A 21692-nucleotide genomic window follows, 5' to 3' on the forward strand; every position below is an offset into this window, starting at 1 on the left:
AGGCACGGTTTCCCGTCCTGTGTCTCTCATCCATGTTCGCACAAAGGCATTCCTCAAGAAAGTCACTTCCATGAAAATCTGTCTAGTTCCTCTAGGGAAACTGATCAGTGACAGTTGGGGTCAGAGCTGTACTTGGAGGCAGACCTTGCCGTGGAATTGTGGAGCAGGCTTCCATACCGGCTGTGAAGAAGGCATCCCTGCCAGCAAGTGAACCCCCAGTATCCCTGGGTCCTGGCAAGGGGCAACTGCTTGGATTTTCACTTTGGAGGTCTGGGGTGGATTACTCACAGAAGGGAAGGAGCACATTATGTCTCACACATTTAGAGAATAGTTGCCATTAGAAAGGCAGAACCAGTGCCACTGATTAGTGGAAGAGAAAAAAAAAAAAGTCAGACTAATATCTATTAAGCAACACAGAATGAAAAGTTGTCAAAGACTTGATACCATGCAAGCCGTATTCTCTAATGAGGGCTCAATCAGTGTTGAATGCAGTTACAAAAAGAGATAAGCAAAAATGTGGCTGAAAATTAAAGAATGTTCCTCAAACAAAGGAAAATAATAAAAGACACAATGATTATAAATAAATCAAATAAACAAGCAGGCATATCAATGTGTGAGAAATTTAGATGATTTTTTTTTCAAATTTAAGGGAAAGAAGAAAGGATAGAAATCAGTGACTTACATCTTAAAAATCTTAAAAATCTACAAGAAAAAGGGGCGCCTGGGTGGCTTAGTCGGTTAAGCGTCCGACTTTCACTTAGGTCATGATCTTGCGGTTTGTGGGTTCGGGCCCCGGGTCGGGCTCTCTGCTGACTGCCAGCTCAGAGCCTGGAGCCTATTTCAATCAGTGACTCCCTCTCTCTCTGACCCTCCCCTGCTCACGCTCTCTCTCTCTCCTAGGAATAAATAAAACATTTAAAAAACTATTAAAAAATCTACAAGAAAAAAAAAAACAAGAGAAAACATAATGATTCCCAGTATTGAAATCTAATGTAGAAAAAAAAAGAAAAAAATGAATGACATAGAAAACAAAGAAAGAATGTAATTATCAATGATATTGATAAATATTTGGGCATATCGTCAAGAAAAAAATGATTAATCATAAACGTTAAAAAATCAGGAATTAAAAAAGGGAAAAGTAATGTAAATTCTTTTCACATTAATATAAAATTGGAGAAACAGTTTTATTGCAAAAAGTGATTGAAAACTTAGATGTTATGAACAAACTCAAAGGTAAAAATGTAAATGCAAACTGAAAAATGAAAGATGCAAAAATGTAGTACATCTGAACAATCTTAGGACCACTGAACTTGTCACTATAAACCTTATTACAAATACAACTCAGATTTCATTGGCTTTACTTAAAGGTGTTAACAAATATTTTAATGGAGGAATAGTTTCAAGATTTAACAAATCTTTCAAAATAGAAAAGACAACGAGCCCTCTGCAAATATATATTCTACGGCCAGCTGGAGATAGATAATAAAATTTAACAAGGATAATATGAGACAGAAAATTAATAGACTAATATCAGTTATGAACATATATATGTGTGAAATCATAGAAAAAATGAGCAAAGTAAAACTAAAGTAAAACAAGGAAGAATATAATAAAGAAAAGAGCTAAAGCTATGAGGTGCCTGGTTGGCTCAGTCGGATTAAGCATCCAACTCTTGATTTTGGCTCAGGTCATGATCTCCTGGTTCATGAGCCCATGTTGGGCTCTGCTCTGACAGTATGGAGCCTGCTAGGGATTCTCTCTCCTTCTTTCTCTGACCCTCCCCCACTCTCTCTCTCTCTCTCTTTCAAAATAAATATATAAGCATTAAAGAAAAGAGCTAAAACTACAAACTATTAAGAGGACATTCACAAAGTCAAAAACTGCTCTTTTGAAAAGAGCAGTTAAGTAGGTCACATGAATTGACAAAAAACAGAAAGAGAGAGCACATATCACCGAAGTTAGGAATTCAAAAGGAGTTATCAATGCAGGTTTCACACATATTAAAATGATACAAGCAATGTGGTGAACAACTTTATCCATTAGAATAAAAAAGTTAGATAAAATGAACATTATCCTTGAAAAAAATTAGAGAAACTGACATGGAGTGAAACAGAATCCGAATGACACTATTAATATAATTAATTGACCAAGTTGTTAAAGAATTAAAACCATAATTTTGCATCATATTTATTGATGAAGTGTTAGATGCATACTTTTTATATAAAGGCACACCACAACATACTTAGGCAATGTAGAAAAAATCCACAGCAAGATTTTTCCCCCATGACTTATAATTTTCAGTGGAATATTTCTCTATTTGTTTTGAAGACCTAATTGCTTTATTAAGTGATTCATGAATCAGGAAGTACCCCATTTAGCAAGTAGAGAGGCACCCTGAGTTGTACAAAGTGGAAGGTTTTTCTTTTTTTAATTTAAGTTTATTTATTTTGAGAGAGAGAGTGGGGGAAGGGCAGAGAGAGAGAGAGAGAGACAGAGAGACAGAGAGAGAATCCCAAGCAGGCTCCATGCTATCAGTGCGGAGCTCAACACGAGGCTCCATCTCATGAACTGGGAGATCATAGCCTGCGCTGAAACCAAGAGTTGGATACTTAACCAACTGAGCCATCTAGGCATCCCTGGAAAGATTTTTTAAAGCTCAGCAAGAAAACTCTATTTATACTCTTAAGCTTATTTCTACTGAAACAAATACCCATACCCAAAATAAAACAGGTTAGAAACACAAAAAGATAAGGTTCAAGGCATCACATATCCCAGCAAACTGTAATGCCACTGCTAATTTGGGATAGAAGTCAGATGTCAGCACTTTTACTTTTGAAGGGATCCTGTACATAGAAGAGGATTTCCCAACAATGCAGTGACCTGTGCATGGAAAAGAAAGCATGGAATGTTGGAAGGGATGCTAGAGGGGAATCATTCTATGTGCATAGTACATATAAGAACAAAATAAATACTTGCTTATTGAACATCTTCTGAGATTACAGATTGTGAACAAAAACATTTGAAGCTTACAAATAATTCAGAGAGTTTTAAAAAAACTGGACATTCAGGGGCTGAGTATTTCAAAAAATTGTACTCAGAAAACTCTTGGCCTGCTAGTGGCAGAGCTTGTGCTGTGTGAGCTATTTACTGTGGAAGGTTTTTACAGATGGAGGGTGGGGCAAGAAAGTTACTAGCAAAAGGAGGATTTTTCCAGAGGAGATTGTTTGCTAAGGGAAAAAGCTGAGGGCTTATCATACAGATGACTTCATCTTTCTTTCATGAATAGAACGGACCTAAGTGACAGATTCATTGGTGGTAAAGGAAAGAAAAATTTCCTGACTGGCTGTTATGGCCACGTTTCTGGAGGAGAAATTGCAATAAGATTGGGTATTAAGACCCAGTTTGGGAACTCAGTCCTACACCATACAGGGCCTGTGGGTTTTCTTTCTTTTTCTTTTTTTTTTTTTAATTTTTTTTAAGTTTTTTTTTATTTATTTCTAGAGAGAGAGAGAGAGCGTGAGCAGGGGAGGGTCAGAGAGAGAGGGAATCACAGACTGAAACAGGCTCCAGGCTCTGAGCTGGCAGTCAGCAGAGAGCCCGACGCGGGGCTCAAACCCACGAACCGTGAGATCATGACCTAAGCGAAAGTCGGACGCTTAACCGACTAAGCCACCCAGACGCCCCTTTCTTTTTCTTTTTTCAAAATGTTTATCCATCTTTAAGAGAAAGAGTGTGAGTTGGGGAGGGGCAGAGAGAGAGAGACAGAGAGAGAGACAGAGACAGAGACAGAAGATCTGGATGGGCTCCGCACTGACAGCAGTGAGGTTGCGTGGCTCAAATCTGTGGTCTTTGAGGTCAAGACCTGAGCCAAAGTCAGTCACTCACCCGACTAAGCCACCCAGATGCCCCATTTTTATTTTTCTTTTTTAAATAATTTTACCTTTTGATCAGACTCTCCGGGTTACTGAGATGTGACTGACTTTTAAAGCATTAGCCCCTTACTGCTACCGCTCTGCAGTTCACAGAATTTTTGCTCCTTTGCGAATATTACTCTTTGTAGGACTCTTTGCTAGGGAAAAACTGTCTTCCTATTAATTTATTTCTATGTCTCCCTATGTTTTTGAGTAAAGAGTAAATTACAAATTTTACTTGTATTTTTTTAAAAATTCACTCTTAACATGATAAAATACCAACATAAAGTTGAATCAGGATTAAATCGAAGCGCAAATACGATAAAATCATTTATTAGTTAGACTATGAGGATAAAGCAGAATAATCAATGTGAAGTCAATTGGTGATGCAGAATTCAGTTAACAGACAAGTTGAATCTACATTGTACACAAACATGTTAACAAGACACAGTCAAAGACAATACAAGTTATACATAGCTGGTGAAAATTTTTATTTGTAATTTTGGTTACTGTGTATTAAGCAAATTGCTCTTAAGCTGGCTTCTAACTTTGAAACTTTGAAAATGAAACTGCACTATGAAGGACACAATAAAAGTCTTTTCTTCAGTGCTACTTGTTCCATTAATTTGACTATGTATTTCCCAGAGTTTCCTAGTGACGGTTATGTGCCACAAGTCACACATGGCACAAATGTGGGTGGACATGAAGCTCTTTCAACATAAACAAGACAACGAACACATGTGCTGTTCTTCACCATGAAGTTGGTGGGACTGAACTGAATGCCCCTTACAGGCTCCCTCTGTAAGCATGCACATTCTAGGTTTCTAACAGATCTGCATCTCTTTGATCAGGAGGATTACAATCTGCCGTGCAGGTGAGTGTCTGCCCTATGAGATGCAATGAGGCCACGTGAGCCACAGACTGAAAACCTGAGTCATGGCAGTCACTGTCCCATGGTGACTTAACTTAGGTCTAATGGTATCTGTTCTTCAGGAGACATGTGCTATCATCAGCTCTCCTTGGAAAGAGGGAAGAGTTTATCTTTGATTAGGGGTAGATTTAGGACAACTATATTTTGGCTATAATTTCCACTCTGTTGCAAATAACAGGGCTGACATATATTGGATTCCACAAATTATCATTTTTATTAGGTATTGAAAGACCACCCACAGATGGAGCTGTATAAACTCGCCATATTACTGAAGTTGCTGATCATACAACTTCTCAAAGAAGAACAATATTTTAGAATGTGCTTTAAAATCTAATTGAGGGGCGCCTGATTGGCTCAGTCAGTTAAGCATTGGACTCTTGATTTTGGCTCAGGTCATGACCTTATGGTATAGGAGTTTGAGCCCTGCTGACAGCACTGAGCCTGAGATAGATTCTCTCTCTCCCTCTCCTTCTGCCCCTCCCTGCCTCTCTCTCTCTCAAAATAAATAAATAAACCTAAAAAATTTTAAGTCTAATTGAAAAAATAAATTGTGTGTGTGTGTGTGTGTGTGTGTCTAGCAGAAGCGGAAACATTTGAACTTAATTAATTGTCTTCCTCTCCAGTAAAAGGTTTCAAATGACCCAAATGCATCTGGTCACAAAACAGGGAATCAGTTCCCTGCACGGTATTCTTGTTTTTAAGCCCACTCACTCTGTGTGGCTCTTTCAGGGAAACAAAACTCTGACAAGCTGTCAGCAGGAATCTACACAAGAACCAAACCAATTAATTTTCATAAAAAATGCTTTGTTAGTTCCCCTTATAGTTTTAGGTGTCCACAAAGAAACAGGGAAATAAAAAAAAGTACAGGTAGAATTCTGTTTTCCCATCACTTTGTGTGTTAACCATGTTGGCAATCCTTCTAAGGCCTGAGACCCAGGTGTTTGGGCTCAAGCAGGCAAACATGTGACTATGTAATGTCTCCCAGAGAACAGAGAAAGACAGAAAAAGGGATACACCGCACTCGCATCAATTTTTCCTGAAGTGTACGGGAGCAATTTTAAGGAATTTGGGTTCATAGCTTTATTTCCTCATCTGATGAATATTAAGAACCCCTCATCATCATCTGTTGCTATTTGACAAACCACCTCAAATCTCAGTTGCTTAAAACAGCAACCATTTATTTCCTCACAGTTCTGGAAGTCAGAAATTTGTGTTGGGATCGGTTGGGTGATTCTTCTTCCGGTCTTCACTGGGGCAAATCCTGGGACTGTAGACATCACCGGGTCACCTGGGACTGGATGTTCTAATTCGCCCTTACTCAATACCTGGCAATTAATGCCCTCTATTGACTGGGGACCTTGGTTCTCTTCCATGTAGTGAGACTGAATTCTCTTTCTGAGCATGGTGTTTCAAGAGAATAAAAGTGGAAATATCAAAGCCTCAGAATTTACACCTTTTATTCCTCCAAACACGTTTATTTTATTAAATTATTTTTTTGTTTTATTTCTTTTTGAGACAGAGAGAGACAGAGCACAAGTGGGGGAGGGCCAGGGAGAGGGAGACACAGAATATGAAGCAGGCTCCAGGTTCTGAACTTTCCTCACAGAACCCAACACGGGGCTCAAAGTCACTAACCGTAAGATCGTGACCTGAGCTGAAGTCGGACACTTAACCGACTGAGCCCCCGCCTCCAAACACGTTTGGATTCAGGGAACTGACTCCGTGTCCTGATGGGGGAGTGGAAAACTCACACTGTAAAGGGGAGTATGCAGGAAGGGTGTTTCTTTGGAGAGCATTATCACAATAACTCATCCAGACCTGCTTCCCTGAGATATATGCACACATATTGTTCATAAAACTCCATAGGCCACACCCATAGATCTCAGGCAAAGAAACTGCTGTAGACAAAAATGAAGATGCTTTCATATAAGACTGGCTAGTCGTGCTCAACAGCTACCACGGAGAATAACTTCACTAATCTTCACAACTTATGATACTCTCACGGCTGTACCTAAAGGATGCCACAAATCTTTGCCTACAAGTTTCATGGCCTTGAACAAACGCCAGAAGAGATTTTGGCCAGTTCCAAGCTACTAGCAGCAGCCAAGTGTGGTTCTTCACACAGTTGTGCTTTATGTTGTTTGTGGCAGAACAAAGTTCATACTTGGGAAAATTAAACGTTTCATAGATGGAAGTACCATGGCCGTGCCACTGCTATATTACACATAGCAGGCTACTTCGTACTTTATCTCAGATCTATGAAATACCACGTCTCTTGTTACAGATGCTACAGGTGAAGAGAACCATTCATAGGTTTAGCTAGTTTTTAGTTTTATTTATTTTTTTAATGTTTGTTTATTTTTGAGAGAGAGAGAGAGAGCAAGTGCAGGAGCTGGGGAGAGGCAGAGAGAAAGAGGGTAAGAGAGAGTCCCAAGGAGGATCCACGCAGTCAGAGCCTCCAGGCTGTTCAGAGCCTGACGTGGGGCTGACTCACACTAACCATGAGATCGTGATCATGACCTGAGCCAAAATCAAGAGTCTGACACTCAACTGACAGAGCCACCCAGGTGGACCTTTAGCTAGTTTTTAAAGCATGAGCCAAAGACATGAAAATTTCACTTCAGATTTGTTGCTAGTATATTAGTTGAATATTTTATATGGTTTTTAAGAAAACATATGATAATGACCTTAAAATTAATCCGGACTATTTCCTCAGTACTATGAACACCAAACATTTTCTTTAGATCTTCTCATATATTTTAGCATTAACAAATAAACCAGTCAGTATATATATGTGTGTGTACATATATTCAAATACGCATATATTCAAACATATATGTATTCAAATATATAAAATACATGTATTCAAATCGTAATACATATACAGGCAAAAATAAAGTGTCTAGTTCATGAATTAAAAATTTATCTTCTGTCTTCCATAATTACAGGTGATTTATTTTAAGTTTATTGTATATCCGTTCAGAAAATGTTGGTACATGTTAATTTCGAGACTTGATTTTGATCCCCATATTCTCATTTTGATGTTTTTTCAAGAGAATGAGTGGTACACACACTTCTCAGCAACTTGCTTTTCTACTCACGAATATTTCTTGGAGGTCTATCCATATTAGCAAGTATAGATTTCTTTAATTCTTTAGAACATGTGCAGAGTATTTTATTGCACACATACTGTAGCTCATTTAAGGTAGCTTTTTATTTTATTTATTTATTTATTTTTTAATATTTTTAATTTATTTCCAGGAAAGAGAGAGACAGCGTGAGCAGGGGAGGGTCAGAGAGAGAGGGAGACACAGACTCTGAAATAGGCTCCAGACTCTGAGTTGGCAGTCAGCACAGAGCCCGACGTGGGGCTCAAACCCACGAACCGCGAGATCATGACCTAAGCGAAAGTCGGACATTTAACCGACTAAGCCACCCAGGCGCCCCACCAATAGCTTTTTAAAGAGCTTCCAGAACTTTGTAATGGCAGTGAACACTCCTGATGTCTCTTTCTCTGTACATACAAGTATCTGTAGGTTAGACAACTGGAAGTGAGAGTGCAGTCAAATGGTGTGTGTGTTTTTAAATTTTGGTAACCATGGTTAATACCATGTGCATTTAAAAATTTTGATGACCATGGTCAAAGAAGTTTCAACAATACCTATTTCTCCCTGGACTGGAAACATTCTTCTTTATACCCAATGAAGACAAAAATGAACTATGTCTAATTTCTTGATTCCTGAGAATCTACTGGTTGCCAAAATTCCCCATTTCTATTTCATTGTTATAAATTCAATTGAGAATAAGAGTGAGCAGGGGTTTTTTGGGTAGCTCAGTCCATTCAACGTGTCCAATTCTCGATTTTGGCTCAGGTCATGATTCCATAGTTTGTGAGTTTGAGTCTTGAGCTGGGCTCTGCACTGATAGTACGGAGACTGCTTGGGATTCTCTGTCTCTCTCTGCCCTTCCCCTGCTCACAATTTCTCTCTCTTTCTCTCAAAAATAAATAGACATTTTTTAACAAATGATTAGATTGAGTGTATTTTTAAATGTTTTTAAGTCATGTGGGCTTCTTTTTTTAAATGTTTGTTTGTTTGTTTTTATTTTGAAAGAGAGAGAGAGAGAGAGACTGAGAGGCATTGCAGGAGAGGGGCAGAGAGAGAGGGAGGCAGAAAATCCCAAGCAGGCGACATTCTCAGTGCGGAGCCCAACATGGGGTTCAAACTCATGAATCATGAGATCATCACCCTAGCTAAAATCAAGAATCAGACACTTAATCAACTGAGCCACCCAGAAGCCACAGTCACTTGGGTTTCTTATTCTTAATTAGGAGACAGTTTGTTCTTATCCATTGCTTGTTTCACTATTAGATTTGCTATTAGCTTTTCTGAGTATTGATTACCTGATAATCCACCATTGCCCACTGCGTCGAAATGCTCACTCCTTTCTCATATACTAATATTTCTATACACACGCAAAGTTGTTTATGGAACATCTAGTTTGTTTCATTAATCTAGTGACCTATGTCTGCAAACTAGGACTAACTTTTGAAAACACCGTGGATTAATATCTCATATATGTTGTAGGTTATGTTCTTGCCTGCGACTCTCAGGTTCTAGCATCTTCCTAACAATTAAATGATGTCTATTATGTGATAACACCTTAAAGCCAGGCTACTGATTCCAGAAAAAGTGGCAGTACAAAAATATAGCAATGAATTTAAAAACACATTTAGGAGGCACCTGGGTGGCTTAGTCGGTTAAGTGTCCGACTTCAGGCAAGGTCACGATCTCCCGGTTTGTGGGTTGAGCCCCATGTTGGGCTCTGTGCTGACAGCTGGGATCCTGGAGCCTGCTTCACATTCTGTGCCTGCCTCTCTCTCTGCCTCTCCCCCACTCACGCTCTGACTCCCTCCATCTCTCAAAGATGAATAAACATTAAAAAATTTTAAAACAAGTTTAAGATGGATTATTATTATTATTTTGACAAAATGCAGCTTTCTTGTTCAAACACAGGATTGCTTTTACATTTACTCAAATTTTACTTTGTGCCTCTTAGTAGATTATTTGTTGCTCATTTCTAATTTTCTTTGTTTTTACTGCAAATCAGTTTAAATACAATTTAAATTGTTGCATGTACATGCTGATTCTTGTATACTACTTTCTAATAAGTATGTTTGCTAATTTATCTTGTTATACATATTTTTTAGCTGATATTCAGTTTTCAGTTATACATAGAAATATCTTATCAGGTAAACAATGAAATTTTATTTATTTTCTCTTTTCACAGTTCACCACATTACTTTTGCTTGTATAATATCACTGACTGTATCTTTTACAACTGATAAGCCAAACCCGTGTTAGTGGACATACTGAAATTGTTTCTCAACTGAATGGGATGATTTCCAGTGTTTCCCACTATGTACGATGGCGACTTTCGATTTGAAAAATATATTAAGAATGTGAATTTTTTATTATGAATTCTTTTATGTCCTGAAGAAAAAAATAAGATTTCTCCCTGTCTTTGGACTCATTAAGAGAGTCCAATTTTTAGTAGGTTTTCAAACAGATTGAATCATCCTTGAAATCCTGGAGGGAAGCAGTCTTAGTGATTTATGCCCTTAATGGTCTGCAGCTTCCCTTTCCGTTATCTCTTTCAGGACTTTATGGAAGTGTTATATTTGTTACATAAAAGGAGCTTAGTAGTTAAATGTTCCTTGAAGTTTTGATAGAGTCCACTTGTGAAATGGAATGGACCTGCGGTTTTTAACACCTTCTAAATTTCTTACATGGTGATTGATCACTTTAGATTACATGAGGCAGTCACTTGTGTTAGACTATATTTGTCCCCAAAATTTCCCATTTCACCCAGCTTTTCAAGTATATTGAAGAAAATTTATCAACATATTTAATATCTATCTCGTATGAATCTATGGCTATTTGCCTGTTCTCAGTTATAATTCTACAAAATTATACTTCTTATAAAAATAATATAAAATTATTTTTATAAGATAGCTGGTACTTTCTTTATTGAAATATCTTTCCATAGACGAGCAGAAATTGCATTTATTTTTTAGTTATTATACCCAACTTCAAATTAATGTGCCTCTGTTCTTATCATTATTCTTGCTCTCTCTTTCATTTATTTCTTAGTTTTTCTAACGTTTTGAATTGATTGTCTTTTTTAAAAAATATCTTTGAATTTTAAATATTTAATGTATATTGTAAGTATTTACAATTATGAAATTTTCTCTAAGTTAATATACACAACGACTAAGACTATTTGACATATTTATCTAAATTAGTAAATGGATAATTGATAGAAGATATAGAACAGGTAGATGGATAGATAGATAGGTAGATGATAGATAGATAGATAGATAGATAGATGATAGATAGGTAAGCAGCTGCATATTATAGATTTTTGATGTAATAAATTTAGCCCTTGGAATTTATAGTAGATGAATCATTAAGGTATGGATATTTATATATTGAGTTAAAAAGGTATTTCTTGTTGCAATACTTGTTTAAAGGTTAAAGCAATAAAAATATCTTACAATAGAAAATAAGACTTTTGTTAGATCCAGGGCATGAATGTTATATCATTATTAATAATAATGTGATAGCAGTATGAAAATATTAATTATTAATATATTTTGTCCATTTAAAACAGAATTAATCCCAATTCTTCTCAAGCTATTCCAAAAAATAGAAGTCGAAGGAAAACTCCCGGACTCATTTTATGAAGCCAGCATCACTCTGATTCCCAAGCCAGACAGAGATCCAGCAAAAAAAGAAAACTATAGGCCAATATCCTTGATGAATACGGATGCAAAAATTCTCAACAAGATCCTTGCAAATCGAATCCAGCAGCATATCAAAAGAATCATCCACCAAGATCAAGTGGGATTCATTCCTGGGTTACAGGGCTGGTTCAACATTCGCAAATCAATCAATGTGATACATCATATCAATAAAAGAAAAGATAAAAACCATATGATCCTGTCAATAGATGCAGAAAAAGCATTTGACAAAATACAGCATCCCTTCTTAATAAAGACTCTCGAGAAAGTTGGGATAGAAGGAACCTACTTAAACATCATCAAAGCCATCTATGAGAAGCCTTCAGCTAACATCATCCTCAACGGGGAAAAACTGAGAGCTTTCCCCCTGAGATCAGGAACACGACAGGGATGTCCACTCTCACCACTGTTGTTTAACATAGTGCTGGAAGTCCTAGCATCAGCCATCAGACAACAAAAGGAAATCAAAGGCATCAGAATTGGCAAAGAGGAAGTCAAACTTTCACTCTTCGCAGATGACATGATACTCTACATAGAAAACCCGACAGACTCCACCAGAAGCCTACTAGAACTGATCCAAGAATTCAGCCAAGTTGCAGGGTACAAAATCAACGTACAGAAATCGGTTGCATTTTTATACACCAATAATGAAGCAACAGAAAGAGAAATCAAGAAACTGATCCCATTCACAATTGCACAAAAAACCATAAAATACCTCGGAATAAACCTAACCAAGGATACAAGAGATCTGTATGATGAAAACTATAGAAAACTTATGAAGGAAATTGAAGAAGACACAAAGAAATGGAAAAACATTCCATGCTCATGGATAGGAAGAATAAATATAGTTAAGATGTCATTACTACCTAAAGCACTCTACACATTCAATGCAATTCCAATCAAAATTGCACCAGCATACTTCTCAAAACTAGAACAAACTATCCAAAAATTTGTATGGAACCACAAAAGACCCCGAATAGCCAAAGTAATACTGAAAAATAAAACCAAAACGGGAGGTATCACCATCCCAGACTTCAGCCTCTACTACAAAGCTGTCATCCTCAAGACAGTATGGTATTGGCACAAAAACAGACACATAGACCAATGGAACAGAATTGAGAACTCAGAAGTGGACCCAAAAGTATACAGCCAACTGATCTTTGACAAAGCAGGAAAGAATATCCAATGGAAAAAAGACAGCCTTTTTAACAGATGGTGTTGGGAGAACTGGACAGCAACATGCAGAAGAATGAAACTAGATCATTTTCTCACACCATGCACAAAAATCAACTCAAAATGGATAAAGGACCTGAACGTGAGACAGGAAACTATCAACACCCTAGAGGAGAAAGCAGGAAACAACCTCCTTGACCTCCACCGCAGCAACTTCTTACTTGACACATCCCCAAAAGCAAGGGAATCAAGAGCAAAAATAAACTGTTGGGACCTCATCAAGATTAAAAGCTTCTGCACAGCCAAGGAAACAACCCAGAAAATTAATAGGCAACCAACGGAATGGGAAAAGATAGTTGCAAATGACATATCAGATAAAGGGTTAATATCCAGAATCTATAAGGAACTCACCAAACTACACGCCCGAAAAACAAACAACCCAGTGAAGAAATGGGCAGAAGACATGAACAGACACTTCTCCAAAGAGGACATCCAGATGGCCAACAGACACATGAAACGATGCTCAGCATCCCTCCTCATCAGGGAAATACAAATCAAAACCACACTGAGATACCACCTCACGCCAGTCAGAGTGGCTAAAATGAGCAAATCAGAGAACTCTAGATGCTGGCGAGGATGTGGAGAAACGGGCACCCTCCTACACTGTTGGTGGGAATGTAAACTGGTACAGCCCCTCTGGAAAACAGTGTGGAGGTTCCTCAGGAAACTAACAATAGAACTCCCTTATGACCCAGCAATAGCACTGCTAGGAATTTACCCAAGGGATACAGAAATGCTGAGGCATAGGAGCACATGTACCCCAATGTTCATAGCAGCACTCTCCACAATAGCTAAAACATGGAAAGAGCCTAAGTGTCCATCAACAGATGAATGGATCAAGAAGATGTGGTTTATCTATACCATGGAATACTACATGGCAATGAGAAACAATGAAATCTGGCCATGTGTAGCAACATGGATGGACCTTGAGGGTGTTATGCTGAGCGAAATAAGTCAGGCAGAGAAGGACAAATATCATATGTTTGCACGTATAGGAGGATTAGGAGGAACTTGACGGAGGAACAAGGGGGAGAAGAAGGGCGGAAATGGTGGGGGAAAGGGAGAGAGGCAAACCATGAGAGACTCTTGAATGCTGACAAAAACTGAGGACTGATGGATGTGGGGGGGAGGGGGGGATGGGCATGGAGGAGGGCACTTTGGGGATGAGCACTGAGTGTTATGTGGAAACTAATTTGACAATAAACTATTTGTAAAAAAAATATATATATATATTTTGTTGTCCATTCATTTATTTTGGAAAAAAGTACGTGTATTTACAAACATAAAACAAGAATGTGGCTGAATAGATGCTTAACTCTTCTCATGAATATGACTAGATAACAACCTCTTCAGTGTAAATAACCCATAAAATGACCCAAAGAGTGGTGGAACAAGCACTCCACAACTAAATGTAGGGGAGAAGCCACAGCGAAGACGATCAGAGGGGGTGAGACTTGGTAAGGGGATGGAGGCGTGCTTGGGTGCAGAGGAAAGAGAAACGGAACTTTGTATCCGGAACCCAGGCATGAGGAAGACTAATCCTCATAACATCTGGCCTTGAAAACCAGAGGGACCTAATTTTGTGAGTTTTTGCAATCTGCAGGGCTTAATACCTAGAATTTTAAGAATGAGTAAGCTAAGCTCTGGGAGAGCCTGGAAGGCATTGGGAAACTTGAGCTCCTGCCTTCAAAGAGATAGCACAACAAACAACCTAATGGAGATACAGCATAGAAGTAGCAGTTTGGAAAATGCCTGGAACATATGGGAAGATTTATTTACTAATCTTCGAGGGTGCAGTGCAGGGCAGGAATCCTTAGGAGACTTCTCCAGGAACAAAGGAGCAGGCAGGTGCCATTTTCTCTCCAGCCCTAGCTTAGACACACAGAAACCTGCAGGCATTACCATTGTGTGGACACTCTCCACTTAACTTGCTAGCAGCATGCTCTGTGTTCTCCTGTGGGTATGCCCCCTCCAGTGAGGCATTTATTTTTTAGTTATTATACCCAACTTCAAATTAATGTGCCTCTATTCTCCAGTGAAGCCTTCCTTCCAGTTTTCCTCCCCGCACTGCAAACCTGCCCAAACCATATTGGCACCATGCACCCTGCCCCCACACTCTCCTGTGGACTCGTCCGTGAGCCCCCTGGCAAGAGTGTTCTAACATGGCTCCAGACCTGTGCAGACCTTGCCTCCACCATGCACCCGGCTCTGTGTTCTCTTGCAGCCCTGCCACATCCAATAGGCCCTTCACAGACGCACATCCAAAGTGATGCCACAAGCATGGCAGTGTGCAAGCAGCCGGACAGGGACCAGCAGCCCTCTAAAATGACTTCTGCCCCCAAGAAGAGGGGAAAGTAACCACACTGGTCTGATTTCAGCCTCAGAAATCAGATGGAGGTAGACATCTGGGCTGACTACAGGTCCCACCCATCGATAAAAGCTGCTCAGGGGACAGGGTAATGAAAGTGCCCTCTAATTCCCTATTACTGCACCTCAAGCAAATACCTGGTCTGACTCAGTGCAAGCCCAAGGCAGCCCCAGCCTGGCCTGGCCAACTGACAACAAAGAGACTAAACCCTGCCCACAACAGGCAAAGAGAGCTATTGCAGACAGCTAGACTGAAGGCAAAAGCAGCTCAGCCACAAGAGCAGGGCACACACATCACATATAGGAAACAGCCCTGAAGCACCAGGTTCTGGGGAACAGGGGACACCACACTGCAGGGTACTCCAGGACCTCTTCTTCATAAGACTACTACTTTCCAGAGCAGGAGACATAGCTGACATTTCTTTCTTTCTTTCTTTCTTTTTTTTAATATTTTTACTTATTTCTAGGAGACAGAGAGAGAGAGAGAGAGAGAGACGGCGTGAGCAGGGGAGGGTGCAACGTGAGCAGAGAGAGAGAGGGAGTCATAGACTCTGAAACAGGCTCCAGGCTCTGAGCTGGCAGTCAGCACAGAGCCCGACGCGGGGCTCGAACCCAAGAACCGTGAGATCATGACCTAAGCAAAAGTCAGACGCTTAACTGACTAAGCCACCCAGGCGCCCCAACATTTCTAACACATAGCAACAGACACAGAGAGTTAGACAAAATGGGGAGACAGAGGAATATGTCCCAGATGAAGGAACAGGACAAAACCACAAGAGACCTAAATGAAACATAGATAAGTCATGTGCCTGATAGAGATTAAAGTAATGTTCATAAAGATGCTTACTGGACTTTAGAAAACACTGGAAGACCTCAGTGAGACCCTCAACAAAGAGACAGAAAACATACAAGAGATCAAGAAGAATCAGAGATGAAGAATTTAATAACTGAAATTAAAAAAACATTGAATGGGATGCCTGGATGGCTCAGTCGATTAATCATCTGACTTCAGCCCAGGTCATGATCTCATGGTTCATGGGTTCGACTCTTGCATCAGGCTCTGTGCTAACAACTCAGAGCCTGCAGCCTGCTTTGGATTCTGTCTCCCTCTCTTCCTGCCCCTCCTATGCTCATGCTCTGTCTCTCTCTGTCTCTCAAAAACAAATAAATGTTAAAAAATGTTTTAAATACACTGGATGGAATGAATAGTAAACTAGATGAAGCAGAAGAATACATCAGTGGCATGGAGGACAAAATAATGGAAAGCCATCATTTCTCATCACAAACAAGTGAGAGAAAAAGAAACAAATAGAATTAGGGAACTCAGTGACACTATCAAGTATAGTAATATTCAAATTATAGGGACCTCAGAAGGAGAAAGAAGAGAAAAGGGGGAATAAAATTTATTAGATGAAATAATAGCTGAGAATTTCTCTTATCTGGATAAGGAAACAAATTCAGATACAGGATCCAGGAAAAATCAGCTGATTTTTCACTTTGCAGGCCAGAAGGAAGTAGCATGATATATTCAAAGTGCTGAAAAAAAAAACCTGTGGCCAAGAATACTCTATCCAGTAAAGCTATCCTTCAGAATAGAAGAGGAGACAAAAAGTTTCTCAGACAAACAGAAGTTAACAGAATTCATCCCCACTAAACTAGCCCTACAAGAAATGTTAAAGGGAACTGTTTGAGTGAAAAGGAAAGACCATAAGCTGGAATAAGAAAAGTAGGAAGCACAAAAGCAGTAAAATTAGGTATATCTATAAAAATAGGGGGTGCCTGGGTGGCTCAGTTGGTTAAGCGTCCAACTCTTGATTTTGACTCAGTTCATGATCGCAGGGTCGTGGGATCACGCTCTGTGCTGAGCATGGAGCCTGCTTAAGATCCTATTTCTCTTTCTCCCTCTGCCCTTCTCCTCATTCTCTCTCTCTCTCAAAAAAGAAAAAGAAAAGAAAAGAAAAGAAAAGAAAAAAAAAAAGGGATTCACAAAATAAAAGACTGTAAATTATGGCACCATATACATAAAATGTGTGTGTGTGGTGGCTAAAAGAGTAAGAATGGGTTCAAAGTTAAACAATCATCAATGTAATATAGACATCAATATGCATAAGATGTTGAATATAAACTTAATGGTAACCAAAAATAAAAAACTGGTAATAGTTATGCAAAAATAAAGAAAACAGACTCCAGGTATATCACTAAAGAAAGCAGCAAACCATGCGAGAAAAGAACAAGAGAAGAATAAAACAGAGAACTATAAAACCAAGCACAAAACAAGTAGAAAAATGGCAATAAGTACATACCTATCAGTAATTACTGTGAATGTAAATGGATTAAACACTCCAATCAAAAGGCATACAGTGACAGAATGGATGAAAAAGCAAGACTTACTTAGAGAGTAAGAATAGTAGGAAAGCTCTCTTTATAGAGAAGGGGCATTTGAAAGTGAATGCCCACTGACAATAGGCAAGGGTTCTGGTTTTATAAGGTTGTGGTCACACACACAGGCTTCTTCAGGAGGCCTCTTGTTCCTTCTCATGTTCGATCCTCATTGGCTGGATAACCATAGGTGCTGGGTTGTCCATTCCTGATTGGCTCGTTTCCACTGTATGAGGGGTGGCCTATGGCCATACTTAGGTCTTTCCTCAAGTTCCTGAGGAAAACCTAAGGGGGGTTGGTGGGGCCTGTTACATTCTGAAGAGGAACCTTAAGCCTGAGTGGGTTTGCTGTAGTCAAACACTTCCAGCATTGTTCCAAAATATGTGTTTTCCCCCACCCAGAGACCTCAGGTCCTAATCCTTTCCCTCTCTGACTATTTTATCCTATCTTTTCCTATCATACAATAAAGGGTTAGTAGTCAAAATATATAAAGAACTTATGTAACTCAACACCAAAAACCCAAATAACCCAATTAAAATGGAGCAGAAGACATGAACAGACATTTCCACAAAAAAGACTTCCAGGTGGACAACACATCCATGAAAGATGCTCGACATCACTCATCATCAGAAAAACGCAAATCACAGCTATAATGAGATGCCCGCTCACACCTGTGAGAATAGCTAAACTCACAGGTGTTGGCAAGGATGTGGAGAAAACAGTTGTGCACTGTTGGCGGGAATGCAAACTGGTGCAGCCACCGTGGAAGACTTATGGGGGCGGGTCCTCAAAAAATTAAAAATAGAACTACCCTATGATCCAGTATTTGCACTATTGGGGATTTACTGAAAGGATACAAAAACATTAATCTGAAAGATACATTCACCTCTACCTCTACGTTTATTGCGTCATTATCTACAATAGCCAAACTATGGAAGCAGCCTAAGTGTCCACTGATTGCTAAATGAATGAGGAAGACAGGGTGTATATATACTATGGGATATTATTCAGCCTCAAAAAAAGGGCTGAAATCTTGCCGTATGCAACACAGGGTTGGATCTAGGGCTATAGTGTTAAGTCAGTCAGTCAGAGAAAGGCAAATACCATATGCTTTCACAAATAAACAAAGGAAAAAGAGAGACAAGCCCCAAAACAGGCTCTTAGCTACAGAGAACACATTGATGGTTACCAGAAGGGAGATGGGTGGGAGGATGGGTAGAGTAGGTGAAGGGGATTAAGATACCATGACGGTCACTGAGTAATGTATAGAATTGTTGAGTTGCTATTTTGTACATCTGAAAGTATTATAACGCTGTATGTTAACTATCCTGGAATAAAAAAGGAATAGGGGCTTTCAAGGCAGAAAAAGGAAACATAAAGCAAAGCACTGACAGATGTCTCTATGTGAATAATATTGTGAATTTTGTTTTGTGGGCCTGCTTTATTTTGCGATTGAATTTTCATAATAAGGAAAATGCAGTGTAAGGCTTTATAGTGGGGAAGGAAAGCAGAACACAGCAAAGAAAAGCAGTGAAAATCCATGAAAGAACAACAAATAATTACATAAAATAATTTTCATCCCCACTAGTGACCAAATGAAGTGTTATTAAAACAATTAAATGCCATTTTTGACTAGTACAATAGGCAACGATTTTGTGAAAATAATATCAGTGGCTGGGTCTGATATTGGCAAAAAGATAATATGCTGCAATTACAAACATGAATGTTATGGATTGCGATCAGAGATGTATATCCAACCCATCAATAAAAACCAAACCATTTATTTCAGCAATCCAAAGCACCTCTAGATATTTACCTTAAAGTAGTAGCCAAAAAAGACCATAAAATTAAATGAACAGTGATTTCCCACAACATTTGATTTAAATAATAGTAACATTTCAGGGATGCCTGGGTGGCTCAGTCGGTTAACCATCTGACTTCCTCTCAGGTCACGATCTCACAGCTCATGGGTTCCAGCCCTGCCCTGGGCTCTGTGCTGACAGCCCAGAGCCTGGAGCCTGCTTTGGATTCTGTGTCTCCATCTCTTTCTGCCCTTTCTCTGCTCACCCTCAGTCTCTTTCTCTCTCTTTCTCTCTCTCTCTCTCTCAAAAAACAAAAAAGCATTAAAATTTTTTAAAAATAATAGTAAAATTTCAAATGTAATGAAAATAAATAAAACATGACATTTACATCTGAATTGGCAAACATTTTCTGTAGAAGGACTGGTTCCTGCTGGTCTCAGCCTATCTTTAACTGGTGTTGCGGCTGAACTAGCCTTGCCGTTCTTATAATTATGTTTGCAAGATACACTTCAGCAACAACAATCAGGAAACTTTGACCAAAAAAAAAAAAAAAAAGTTTATTACTTATAAAATCTAAAAATTACCTGGCACACCCGGAAAGTACTCAAATGGGCAGTTATGGAAATCAACCAAGACCTCTAAATCAATGGAGCCCCAGAGGGGAGAGGTGGCTTGACTTTTTATCTAGCTTAGAGCAGACAAAGTGTTTATTTGAATTGGATGGCTTGGCCATCAAAGCTTAAGTCAGGCACTTGCATTAAAAAGGGAAGAAGAAACAACCCAGTTGCCTGGTTTACCCTACAAGGAAGGTAAATTAGGCTTCTTAGGTCCTAAGGTCTCTGTCACAGCTATTTAACTCTGGTCCAGTAGCAACGAAAGCAACTTTAGACCACATGTAAACAATAGGCGTGCTTGTGTGCCAATAAAACTTTATTTACAAAACAGTCAGACTGATTTGGCTTGGGCTAGTGTGTTGCTAATGTACCACAGGTTATTGAAGCAGTGGAAAATATTCATAGAATATTGTCAAATGGAAAAGAGAACATATAATGCTTGATTCATTTGCTCCTTGTGTATTTGAATCAATTAATTCTAGTTTTTAGCTATATATGTACAAAAAGCATCTGTAATGTTCATCAACATGTTCATATATTTATTGGTTGATAATAGAATTATAATTTGGTTTAATTTTTCACTTTGTATTTTGTAATACACTCTATTTTAAAGTTAGCAGTTTAAATACCCTAAAAATGGTAAGTAAAAAAAAAAAAAAGCAATGACTATAAACTCATGCAAATGAACAAATGAAGCAAATGATATATGGTCTGAATCAATAAGAAGACCATTTATTGATAAGAATAATTAGTTCATCACCTAGAATAGGTAAAAACAAATGAACAAGAAAATAATGAAATGTTCTTATAGGGGGAACAGAATATATTTTGTTATCTCTTGCTGTTTGACTTATTTCTTGTACAAAAGATTTTCAAAAATCCATAAGGTTAGTGAAGCCACTGTCTTAGAAATTATGTGTAATTGAATTACCTCAGGTTACTGGAATAACATTCTTAATGCAGCTATATTGAGCAATGTATATTATCAATAATATAGCTATATCAATCATCAGTTAATCACTTCTTTGATGTAGATATTATGTGGAAAAGCAGTGGCAATTTCCTATACCAATAACGTCAGTCAGAGTATATCTGAGAATCTCAGCATTAGCTTGCAAGAATGTTTGAATAAAAAGAGAGTGAGAGAGAGACATTTCTCTATTGGTACTGTTTATTAATTTTGACCAATTTATTTCTGTCATTTTAAATTTACGATGTTAATGCTGTTACGGTTTAATGCAGTAATTGGCTCGGTAGATGGCATCCTTCCTCAAGTTAATATTGAACCAATACCCTAGGTATCAGTTAGGATGAGCTCTAATATTAAAACTGACAGAGCTGCAAAGCTGAGTACATTTTACAAACATGTGCTCATTGCATATTTGCATCAGGCTTCAGGAATCATTAATGTCTGGTGTTTCTAGATCATTCTTTTTTAGAAAGTTAAACTTTAAACGAAATTCTTACGCGACTTTTTATTATTCTCCCTGGTCCTGGGACACATTGCTGTATTTTCAACAATTCATTTAATTAGGTTGTGCCTGTAAAAACAGCTCACTGAACAGTTATTGGCAGAATCAGATTTTCGCTGCTATTTGTATTCAGTATTTTATGCTGTTATCTAACATAATATTTGAATTGGTTTTAATAGTG

This window comes from Hyaena hyaena, unplaced genomic scaffold, assembly GCF_003009895.1.
Source record: "Hyaena hyaena isolate Hyena2069 unplaced genomic scaffold, ASM300989v1 scaffold_258, whole genome shotgun sequence".
NCBI lineage: Eukaryota > Metazoa > Chordata > Mammalia > Carnivora > Hyaenidae > Hyaena > Hyaena hyaena.